General features: G+C 43.6%; 1 long non-coding RNA gene and 1 pseudogene across 11 annotated transcripts; one reads left to right on the forward strand and one right to left on the reverse strand.

Annotated features, from left to right (window-relative positions):
- Positions 1–11,644, forward strand: part of LOC127360352 (rap1 GTPase-activating protein 2-like) — a 40,741-nt pseudogene extending 29,097 nt beyond the window's left edge.
- LOC127360369 (uncharacterized) lies at positions 9,968–11,231 on the reverse strand. 11 transcript variants are annotated; one of them, XR_007883614.1, is made up of 4 exons: positions 11,012–11,231; positions 10,609–10,980; positions 10,392–10,453; positions 9,968–10,360 (listed from the first exon to the last, which is right to left on the reverse strand). It is a non-coding gene; the product is annotated as an uncharacterized LOC127360369 (long non-coding RNA). The 11 variants fall into 11 exon arrangements; XR_007883609.1 differs by having other exon boundaries at positions 10,609–10,918; positions 10,950–11,231; XR_007883611.1 differs by having other exon boundaries at positions 10,609–10,794; positions 10,826–11,231.

Consider the following 11,644-nt stretch of genomic DNA (forward strand, 5'->3'; position numbering starts at 1 on the left):
GGAAACCTGCTGCTGTCTGTGAGGCATGAAGAGGAGAAGGACCAGGAGTCCCTCCATGTTATCATCAGGTACTTCTGATATTATTATTATTATTATTATTATTATTAGTTTATGAGCATCAGATCATCGTATTCTTAGCTCCAGGAGTTTGTTTGTTTCCTTAGAATGAGACGTTTTTATCTACAGAGTCCGCCATGTTCAAATGGTTGCAATCTACAACTTCCCCACCAGTTCCTACACACTGCTCCTTTTTGTGGTCCCCCGTCGGGTTCTGGACCAGGTTCAGGACTCTGGTTTTTCTCTTCTGTCCCTTCAGGTCTCGGATGAAAAGCGTCTACCACAGATTGTCTCTGACGGAGCTGCCTGAAATCCCCAGTGTACCAGAGCTCGCCAAGGTGCACACACACACACACACACACACACACACACACACACACACACAAACATAAAAAAACTGGATTGTTTCCAGCTTAAAGAACTGAGGACCTGAGCTTTATGGTGTTTAAGTCTCCGCCCTTAAACCTGCTTAAAACGGAGAAATGGACCCAAAATAAACGTGTCAATAAACGGATCAACAGGATGCTGAAATAACTCATCATGATGTTGATGTGTAAAAAGTCTGAATTCAAACTTTGTCGGTTTGTCTGCAAGAACTCAAAGTCGATATTTAATCTATCAAATCTATTGTTTCTTTATGAGTGCAAAGATTATAACTGTGTGTTTATTGTTTATAATGTGTGTTTATTGTTTATAACTGAGTGTTTCTGTTTATAACTGTGTGTTTATTGTTTATAACTGAGTGTTTATTGTTTATAACTGAGTGTTTATTGTTTATAACTTTGTGTTTATTGTTTATAATGTGTGTTTATTGTTTATAACTGAGTGTTTCTGTTTATAACTGTGTGTTTATTGTTTATTCCTCCTGAAGCTGCTGTGTGAGGAAGCCACAGGTCTACGTTTCAGTCCCGTCCTCTACCCGAAGGTGAGCTCAGAGAACTTCAACAACAGCTCGACAGGTTTCTGCTGAGAGAAGTGGCGTATCCAGGACATTTTTACTGGGGTGGCCAAGATGGGACACAAAGCTAGTGTGGGGTGGCCATGGCATAGCGAAGTTTAATGTGTATACGTACGCAGCCGACCGCGGTTCGAATCCCGGTCCTTTGCTGCATGTCACATCCCCTCTCTCTCTTATGATTTCCTGTCTCGTAACTGTCAAATAAAGGTGTCTATGCTGGTAAAAAAATATATATTTTTTAAAAAGTCATATTTTTATTCCATTTCCACCTATCACAGTCCTCAAGTATCTCTGGTTATTTTAACATGTCTATTTTTAATCAGTAATTATGTTCAGGATAGGGTACACATTTTCAAAGAGCCATTTCCTTGTAGTGGATTAAAGTCCTCGTCTCTTCACAAGTTAGATTAGAGTAGCAAAATTCAACTGCTCTTAACTCATCCTATAGAATAACATTCATCAGTCATCAGCTCATCATCTGTGTCACCTGTATTGTTACCTGTGTTTGCTTTACTAATTGAGGCGCCATCTTGTGGTTACATAAAAACACAGGAAACCAGGCAACAGAACAAACCCAAATGCTTAAAGATAGGACCTTATTAAAAAGTGTATCTGTAAGCAAAAGATAAACTAAAGCATGACTTACCATCCTGTGCAGGAGGAGCTGACTCCTCTTCATCACTACTGCTGCACCTAGGCTGCTGACTTGACTGAACCTTTTCTGACTCTTTTCTTTTTTTTTTTGAAGAAGCTCTGAATATCTCTGCTTCTCTTCGTAACTATTCTCTTAATATCCCTGGGGGAAATGTAATTCAATCATTCAATCAATCAATCAGTCAGTCAATTCACTTTGAAGCAATAGCTATAACTACAAACGTCAAGCAGGATCATTGTCAAATTGGGTTAGAATCAGTGTGCAAAATACAGGTGTATGTGGGGCTGTGGACCCCCTTAAATAACAGCTTTGACTCCATTAAAATGTCAAAAAGAAAGGAGGTGTCAACAATGTGCCTAATTATGTCTATTTATAGGATCTACAAAGGTTTATTTTTACATAACTACCACTCTTACCACTCACTTTTAATAACACAATTAACACATATTGCATCTCAAGCATTTGTGGCATTTGAATGCAATTTGCTCACAGTATGTGACCTGTGAAGATGAGCTCATTGATACAAACAAAAAGTCCTTTATCTCCAAGAGAAAAAAGTCTTTAAACAGCCCTTAAATCACAGAGCAAATAAATAAGTCACAGCTTGTTCTTGTGTTATAGCTACTTAAATCTAGACTGTCACTCTATATTTCACATACTGGTTGGCCAAAAATAAAACATTAGCTCTATTGAACACACACATCTGCAAAAAACACCCTCAGTCTTCAGTCCAGAAAATAGCGTTTAATATTTCATGGTGGTATCCAAATAACAATTAAAAAAACTAAATGCTAACGTTCAATGCTTAACTGGCCCTAAATCAGTTGATCAGCTGTCATCATTGATTGACAGCATTTCTCTTGTTTCTTGTGTTGACGAACTTTACCAACTACCTATCAGATCTGGGGTGGCCACAGGGGTCAGAATCGCCATTGGCAGAGAGACATCCTGTTGACCCAACCCATCTGTCTCTCTCTCTGTCTATCTGTCTGTCTGTCTGTCCTCAGGCGTCTCAGCTGATAGTAAACTACGACGAGCACGAGGTCAACAACACCTTCAAGTTTGGAGTCATTTACCAGAGATTTGGACAGGTACGTTCTGAACATAAATCAGCTCTGAGACAGACGGACTGTGTGTTACTTCATGTAGTTCAGGTTGTCGTCCCGCGTAGATCGTGTTGTATCGTGTGTCTGACGGTGCTGTCACCTGTCCATCAGGTGTCTGAGGAGGAGCTGTTCAGGAACAACGAGGAGACGCCGGCCTTCACCGAGTTCCTGCAGCTGCTGGGAGACACCGTGGAGCTACAGGACTTCAAGGGGTGAGCCGCAAATAATCCGCCGCAGTAAACACAGAGCACAGAAAGACACACAGACCGACCGAGACTAAAAGGTAGGTGTCCCCCTCCCTCTGTGCAGGTTCCGGGGCGGTCTGGACGTGTCCCACGGTCAGACGGGTTCTCAGTCCGTCTACACCGTCCACAGACAGCAGGAGATCATGTTCCACGTCTCCACCAAGCTGCCCTTCACCGAGGGAGACACACAGCAGGTAGACGGGTTCAAGCACGACGCAACATGACTCAGCAGCATGACACAGCATGAATGACACGGCCTGACATGACATGATGTGACGGCAGGAGATGTTGGCTGCGTTTCATTAGTCGTTCAACACGCCCTCGTTCACTTGCCCTCGGCACTTGCCCTCGGGGGAATCCCCGCCGCCACCATAAGTGTCGTTCCAATTGTCTGTAAACTGAAGTGAACTTGGTGAGATGGACCCTCGGAGGGCTGAGGGAGCGAGTGAACAACGATGGTCACTCTGAGGATGATATCACCCACAATGCATTGCAGTTTACGTCATTGCCGCTATAACGCCGACCGCTGCCAATGAGTAGACTCCAAGGGCAAGTACGTTTCATTTAAATCCCCCGCTCCTCCCCCGCCCACTTTCCCTCCGCGCTCCAAGTGGCCTCCGTGCGACGTATGCTGTTACGTCATACCAAGGGCTGAGGGGAAGTGAACGAGGGGAAGTGGAACTACTAATGAAACGCAGCCAGTGTGAGAGGATGGGACTTTACGGCCACTAGGTGTCGCACTAGAGCGGCAGCATCTCAGACCAAAACAATGGGCGCTACGGCCCACCAGACTCCATTCATAAAACTAGTCATTTTCCTTATAGATAATCATCAGCAGATAGACATAAAAAACAACTCCAGAGTGAACAGAAATAATATAAAGACAATCTTTTTTAATTTATTTATTATTAAAATAAATCCTCACTCAGTTAATTAAATTAAAATTAAATTAAATACATTTTAATGAAACAGGCTGCAACTGTAATGTAACAACAGCATTATGGAAAGGATCCCTACAGAGATAGACCTTTAGTTTAACCACAAACAGCCGTAATATCACTATCACTCTCCACCAGACTCCAGAGACAAAAACACTCATTTTACCTTCAGATCATCGTAACTTTATTAAAGTGAACAGAAACAGAATCAAACTGATTAAAAGCGTCTCTGTTAGTGTTTCCAACGATCACCAACTCTGGTTTTAATAAAATATAAAAAATAGATTCTCAATAAATAAAGTTCTCCTTCAGCTGCAGAGGAAACGTCACATAGGGAATGACATCGTGGCGGTGGTGTTCCAGGAGGAGGCCACGCCTTTTGTCCCCGACATGATCGCCTCCAACTTCCTGCACGCCTTCATCCTGGTGCAGGTGGAGGCCCCCGGCTCGGGCGGCCCCTCCTACAAGGTACAGCTGAGGACAGACAGTTCCAGATGTTGTCACTGTGCAGTTGTGTGTCTGCCTGTTGTTTATGTCTGATTGTGACTGACAGGTGTCCGTGACGGCGAGAGAGGACGTGCCCCAGTTTGGCCCGCCCCTCCCGAACCCAGCCGTGTTCAGGAAGGTGAGAGGAAGAGGAGGCGTGGCTCAGTCTGTGCGACGTGTTCTCAGCGTACCTTTCAACCTGATGTCCTTTCTGTGTTCAGGGTCCAGAGTTCAGAGAGTTCCTTCTCACCAAGCTCATCAATGGCGAGCTGGCCTGCTACAAGAGCGACCGCTTCGCCCGCCTGGAGGTAAAAACTCCGGAAACACTGCAGCTGATTGGCTGATCGGGACAATACAGGAGGTTTGGGGGTTAATGAAGATGCTGAATCCATTTTTAAAATATTAAATGGACATTTAAAGCAGAAGTGGACACGTTCAGCTCCCAGTGGGCTGATTTAAATTCATTCTGACTCCATTTTTCCATAAGAGACTGATAAAGAAACACTGATCTATAGTAATATATCATAATTTATTATTTGATTTATATTTTTTTTTATCTAAATTTACAATCAAACTAAAGCTCTACTTACAATATAATAAAGTACATTTATAATATATAATATAAACTTACACTGTAAAAAACACTGGAGAAGATTTTATAATAATATATTTACAGGTTTTTTATTGTTTAATTTGCAGTTTTTTCTGTATTTTCTAAATACAAAGAAATATTAATAAAATTATAAAATTAATTTACATGTCTAATGTAAACATTTCATTTTTTCGCTTAAAAATATTAAAACACATTCGCGAGTCTATCATTTTTACTGTTTATTTAATAAATTCAACTGTTAATTTCAAGTTTAATAATGTTAATACATTTATAAAATTATGTAAAATTAGTGATATTAACAGTAAAAAAGTATTTGTTGTGTAATTTTAATGGATTAGTTTGTTAATTGACAGATATCTTGTATAATTATGGAAGTTTTCACAACACAAACTAATAAATGTCGTTTATGTGTGTGTGTGTGTGTGTGTGTGTGTGTGTGTGTGTGTGTGTGTGTGTGTGTGTGTGTGTGTGTGAGAGAGAGTGTGTGTGTGTGTGTGTGTGTGTGTGTGTGTGTGTGTGTGTGTGTGTGTGTGTAGGAGCGGACCCGGGCCGCCCTGTTGGACAGCCTCCATGATGAGCTGCAGAGACGCTCCCAGAGCATGCTGGGATTGACCTCAGGTCTGGAGGAAGAGGGGCGGGCAGAGAACGGACACGCCCACGGAGGTCTGCTGGAGTCCATCAAGGTCTGTGTTCTGTTAGTAATCAGATTACTTTGCTAAATACTCACATTACTCTAACACTTCCTCTCTCTTTGGGTCAGAGGGCGATGCGAGGGCGGAGCGTCTCCATGGAGACCATGTCGCGGGGCGGGGCAGGGCTGCCCACCAGTCTGAGCGGGGGGGGTCTGGCACACATCAGCCCTGAGGTGAGCAGAGGTCAGAGGTCACTGGGTTGTGATGTAAGCATGTTTGTGTGCTGACTGTCTGCTGTGTGTCCGCCGTCAGTACAACGTGAAATCTCCAGTGAAGAGGAGGTCGGGACTGTTTCCTCGTCTGCTGAGCGTCGACAGCCAAACAGAGAAACACAACCAGAGGAGGTGACCTTTTATTTCTCTGTTTCTGCACCTCCAATAAACTACAGTCTCACTCCCAACCCGTCAAAGTCTGCAGGTGTGATCTCAGAGAGACTCTCGGAGACTCTGTTTCCTGACGGTGACTTTTAAAGAATGAAAAAACTAAATAATAATAAATGAATCCTAAACGAGCATTCATTCATACATTCATTCATTCATTCATTTTCAACCCCTCAGAGAGTCAGCGTACCTCACTGCCCTCTGAGCAGGACGAGGTGTCAGGAAACCACATTTGGTGCAGCTGTGTTGTTGTCCAGGTGGAAACAGTAAACCTTTAGAGTCGGGTCCCATGTATGTGGCTGCAGTTCCTCTAAGGGCCACTAGAGGCTCCAGCAGTGAGTCGGTCTCCATAGGTCTTAAACCTGCATTCTATGTAATGACCAGCAGGGGGCAGATTAAAAAAGCAGGACTTTGAGTCCCGTGTGAAACCAAAATTAAACAATTTCTAGTAACATATGTAAGTTAAACTACGTACGACATTTTTCTTTACCCAAACTGTCACTCTGTTCAATGCGTAACCTTTATTTTGAAAGTCTAACAGGACGTAGAATATGTATTCTTGCTAATGTTGCGATATGAGTCGTACGTTGAGACAGAGGACCACTGACCGAGCTGCAGTATTTAACGAGTTGGCAGTGAGACCGTGTTTCATCCTCCTCTGATGGCGCTAGGCTAACAGTTTCCCTCCACTGCCAGTGTTTGTGCTAAGCTAGGCTTCACTGCATCTTTCTTCCTCCTCAGTCTCCTCAGCGAGCAGAGGAGCTTCGACAGCTGCCACCCGACACTGGAGGTGAGGCCAGAGCTGCCGTCCAATCCCAGCTCTCCAGAGGCGGGACAACGGGTGGACAGGTGTGTGTGTGTGACTGCACCAGTGGCCACTGGTGGCGCTGTGGAGCCTTGTTTTTATCACTGGGTCCTCACATTGACTGTGTCCACATTCCTGCCGCTGTCTGTTCTGTAGGTGGTTTCCGAGTAAATACAAAAATCTGACCTTGTTCACAGCAGCCATTTTCACATGAAATAGGGTAAACACAGGCGTTACCAATAGGGATGCTCGATATTGGCTTTTCTGCCAATATCCGATATTCTGATATTGTCCAACTCTCAATTTCCGATACCGATATCACCCGATACCGATATATGCAGACTTTTTACACCAAAACTGTAACAACATAACATATCTCCTGTTGTGGAATTAACACATGATGCCCCACTGGTAGGGTGGCCATTTCCTTCACATCAAACAGGAGGACACTTTACATACACGGGGACACGCAAGCAGATATTTGTTTGGTATGATCCGGTTTTAAATGTTCATGTTTTTCCAGCAGATTACATAAAGGTGCATACACATTCCACATAGCTAATAATAAATATACAAGATACAGCTCATGACAACGTGCCCTTCAGATTACATAGGTCTAATAAACATCATACAGAAACTGTTCTTAATGTTTTTATCTGGATAGATAAAGGGTAAACAAATGCAGCACCTTCTGTTTCAGATGTATAGACTTTACCTATCTACATATGAGTGTGAGCATTTTCAGAGTTTCAGTCCAACAACCGACGTTAGCTCACGTTACGTTCTCTGTGGCTGAGAGTTTGATTGACAGCCTGGTGTCTAATGTAAACTCTGAGCCAATTGTTAGTTTGGTTAAGGAACAGCTCATAGCAGGGTCAAATATTTAAGGTGCATTGAACTTATTTTGTGTTAATATTAAAATCATTCAGCTTTAAATTGTTTGTTTGTTAGCCACGTTAGCAACCAACCAGTCTAGTTGTTGTTGTTGTTGTTGTTATACATCATCTAGCGCGCGCCGGTAAACGTCCCATGCTGCGTTCATGTCGGCTCGGAAATGCTGAAGCCTACAGAACAAACATCGGTTATAAAAACCCGATACCGATAATTCCCGATATTACATTTTTGAGTGAATATCAGCCGATAATATCGGAGGGCCGATGTTATCGGACATCCCTAGTTACCAACGATACTAATCGAGGCTTTGTTCCATTTAGTGTAGCAGAGCCTCTCCAGTGAGCCAACATGTCCGGAATGGAACTGAACAACAACCCAACTATTTCATGTCAAAACGGCTGCTGTGAAAATCGTCTATTGACCACCGAACTGTAACATTTGGCCACAGCGCAAGATAAAATATAATTACATTTCCAGGACAACAGAAATTATTTCTAGTTTCTACTCTCTTATAGTTGGACACTCTTAGTTATTACTAGTCTCTAAATCTCCAGGTTTTCCAGGTTTCCAGGTAAACGCGGGAACCCAATGTTTTCTGAGGAAGGAAAAAGGCCGGATGTGTAAATATAAATGTGTCAGTGAAAACAGACTGAAGTAAACACAACTCCTTGTTTGTGATGTGCAGGACTCACGTGAAGAAGGAGAGCAGTAAGATCTCCAGATCCACGTCCAGCACCTGCAGCTTCAGCATCCCTGCAGACGACACTCACCTGGTGACACACACACACACACACACACATCGACACACACACACGCACACACACACACACACACACACACACACACACACACACACACACACACACACACACACACACACACACACACACACACACACACACATCGACACACACACTACACACACACACACACACATCGACACACATACACACACACACACACACACACACACACACACACACACACACACACACACACACTCGACACACATACACACACACACACACACACACACACACACACACACACACTCACACACGCACGCACACACACACACACACACACAAACACACACACACACATCGACACACGCACACACACACACTCACACACACACACACACACACCTCACACACACACACACACACACACACACACTCGACACACACACACACACACACACACACACACACACACATCGACACACACACACACACACACACACACACACACACACACACACACACACACACACACACACACGCACACGCACACCCACACACACACACACATCGACACACACACACACACACACACACACACACACACACACACACACACTAATACAGTTAATATTAGTAACCTGTCTCTCTCTCTGTGTCTGTAGCTCGCCCAGGCTGCACCGGTAGAAGGTCAAAGTTCAAGCCCGATCATCGTCTGTCGCAGCCCCACAGGTTCATACACACACACACGTCATTATAAAGTACCACCGACAGCTTTAGAATCTGACCTCTGCAGGTTTCACTCCACGGACCTTTACGCTGTTTGTTGCTTCCTGTTGTCAGAGTTAGCAGTTTATTTGTTTGTTTGTTTGTTTGTTTGTGTTTTCTCTCTCAGAGACGAAGAATAAAAACTCTCCCAGATCCAACCTCAAGTTTCGCTTTGACAAGTTGAGTCACTCCGCTGCAGTAAGTCCGTCTTTAGGTGCGTCTGTCTGTTGATGGCGAAAGCCAATCAGCAGGCAGGACGTCACCTCATCTGTGTATCTGTGTCTTTGTACTGGATATATAAATATATACTGTGTCTATGTATGTGTATATGTATATTTTAAAGGTCCAGTGTGTAACATTGAGGAGGATTTATTGTCAGAACGGAACCAAACACTGGCTTTAGATGTGGACTTTCACTGTAGTTTCTCCTATGTGCTTGAAAGGCTGAGCTGTATTCAGTTAGCTGCAATCAGCTAATTCACCACTAGATGCCACCAAATCCTGCACACTGGACTTTATACTGTTGATGTTTGTGTCCAGTTGAGACTCATTAATCTTCAGGACTGATGTTTCTTCCTCTGTCTGCAGCAGGGTCACTGAACTGAGGACAGCAGTGGGAGGTGTGTACGTCCACATTTACTTACTGTACTTCATCATGTTTGTATGTAAAAATATAAAAACCAACGCTGTTGCAGTTAGTTTGGAGCGAGAACAACACCGGACCCGGTTTGGTCTCCTTTTAGAGCCTGAAAATGTAAACCTCTGAAACCGGGTTCCAGAGTGCAATGTTTACGATGGCGGACTGTGGAACTGTGATCAGCAGAGACGCATTAATTACATCAAACACTCTCTCCACCTCTGTGTCGACGGAGGACAAAACAATAATCAATAATAAAGTTTCACCACCACCTACTGGCCTGACATGCATACTACAACATTTTCAATCGTTTTTAAAAAGCAAAGGACAGTACTCAGGGCTGTAGTAATACCTGCAGACAGTACTCAGGGCTGTAGGAATACCTGCAGACGGTACTCAGGGCTGTAATAATACCTGCAGACAGTACTCAGGGCTGTAGGAATACCTGCAGACAGTACTCAGGGCTGTAGTAATACCTTCAGACGGTACTCAGGGCTGTAGGAATACCTGCAGACGGTACTCAGGGCTGTAGGAATACCTGCAGACGGTACTCAGGGCTGTAGGAATACCTGCAGACGGTACTCAGGGCTGTAGGAATACCTGCAGACGGTACTCAGGGCTGTAATAATACCTGCAGACAGTACTCAGGGCTGTAGGAATACCTGCAGACAGTACTCAGGGCTGTAGTAATACCTTCAGACAGTACTCAGGGCTGTAGTAATACCTGCAGACAGTACTCAGGGCTGTAGGAATACCTGCAGACAGTACTCAGGGCTGTAGGAATACCTGCAGACAGTACTCAGGGCTGTAGTAATACCTGCAGACAGTACTCAGGGCTGTAGGAATACCTGCAGACAGTACTCAGGGCTGTAGGAATACCTGCAGACAGTACTCAGGGCTGTAGTGAAACCTGCAGACAGTACTCAGGGCTGTAGTAATACCTTGAGACAGTACTCAGGGCTGTAGGAATACCTGCAGACAGTACTCAGGGCTGTAGGAATACCTGCAGACAGTACTCAGGGCTGTAGTAATACCTGCAGACAGTACTCAGGGCTGACAGTTAACCTTAGTAAGGTGTAAGTATAATAATTGAAGTGCATTAACAATAGAAAGATTACCAGAGCACAAAGTATTTGTGTTTCTTTTATTAATATTACAGAAAACAGTTTGAACCCATGAATGAATATCAGACATAAACACAAACATAAACACAAACATAAACATAAACACAAACACAAACACAAACATAAACATAAACACAAACACAAACACAAACATAAACATAAACACAAACACAAACATAAACACAAACACAAACACAAACATAAACAAACACTGAACCGAATGCAGGTCTTCAGCAGATTTACATTCAGAGTTCAGACGGCCTCCTTCAGACCTGTTTCATCTTTCTCTTTTCCATTTTGTAGAATAACAACGAGGAGGCTCCCACACACATCAGGAGGAGGAAGAGGAGGAGGAGGAGGAGGAGGAGGAAGAGGAGGAGGAGGAGGAAGAGGAGGAGGAGGAGGACTTTAATGTTAAGACACTGCTGAGGATAAAAAAGGGAAAAACACTTCAACATTCGTCCTTCACTGCTGCAGAAACCTCAGAGAGAATGAGACCTGCAGGACTGTGTGCATGTTAACACACACTCACACACACACACA

This window comes from Dicentrarchus labrax, unplaced genomic scaffold (assembly GCF_905237075.1).
Source record: "Dicentrarchus labrax unplaced genomic scaffold, dlabrax2021, whole genome shotgun sequence".
Lineage (NCBI taxonomy): Eukaryota > Metazoa > Chordata > Actinopteri > Moronidae > Dicentrarchus > Dicentrarchus labrax.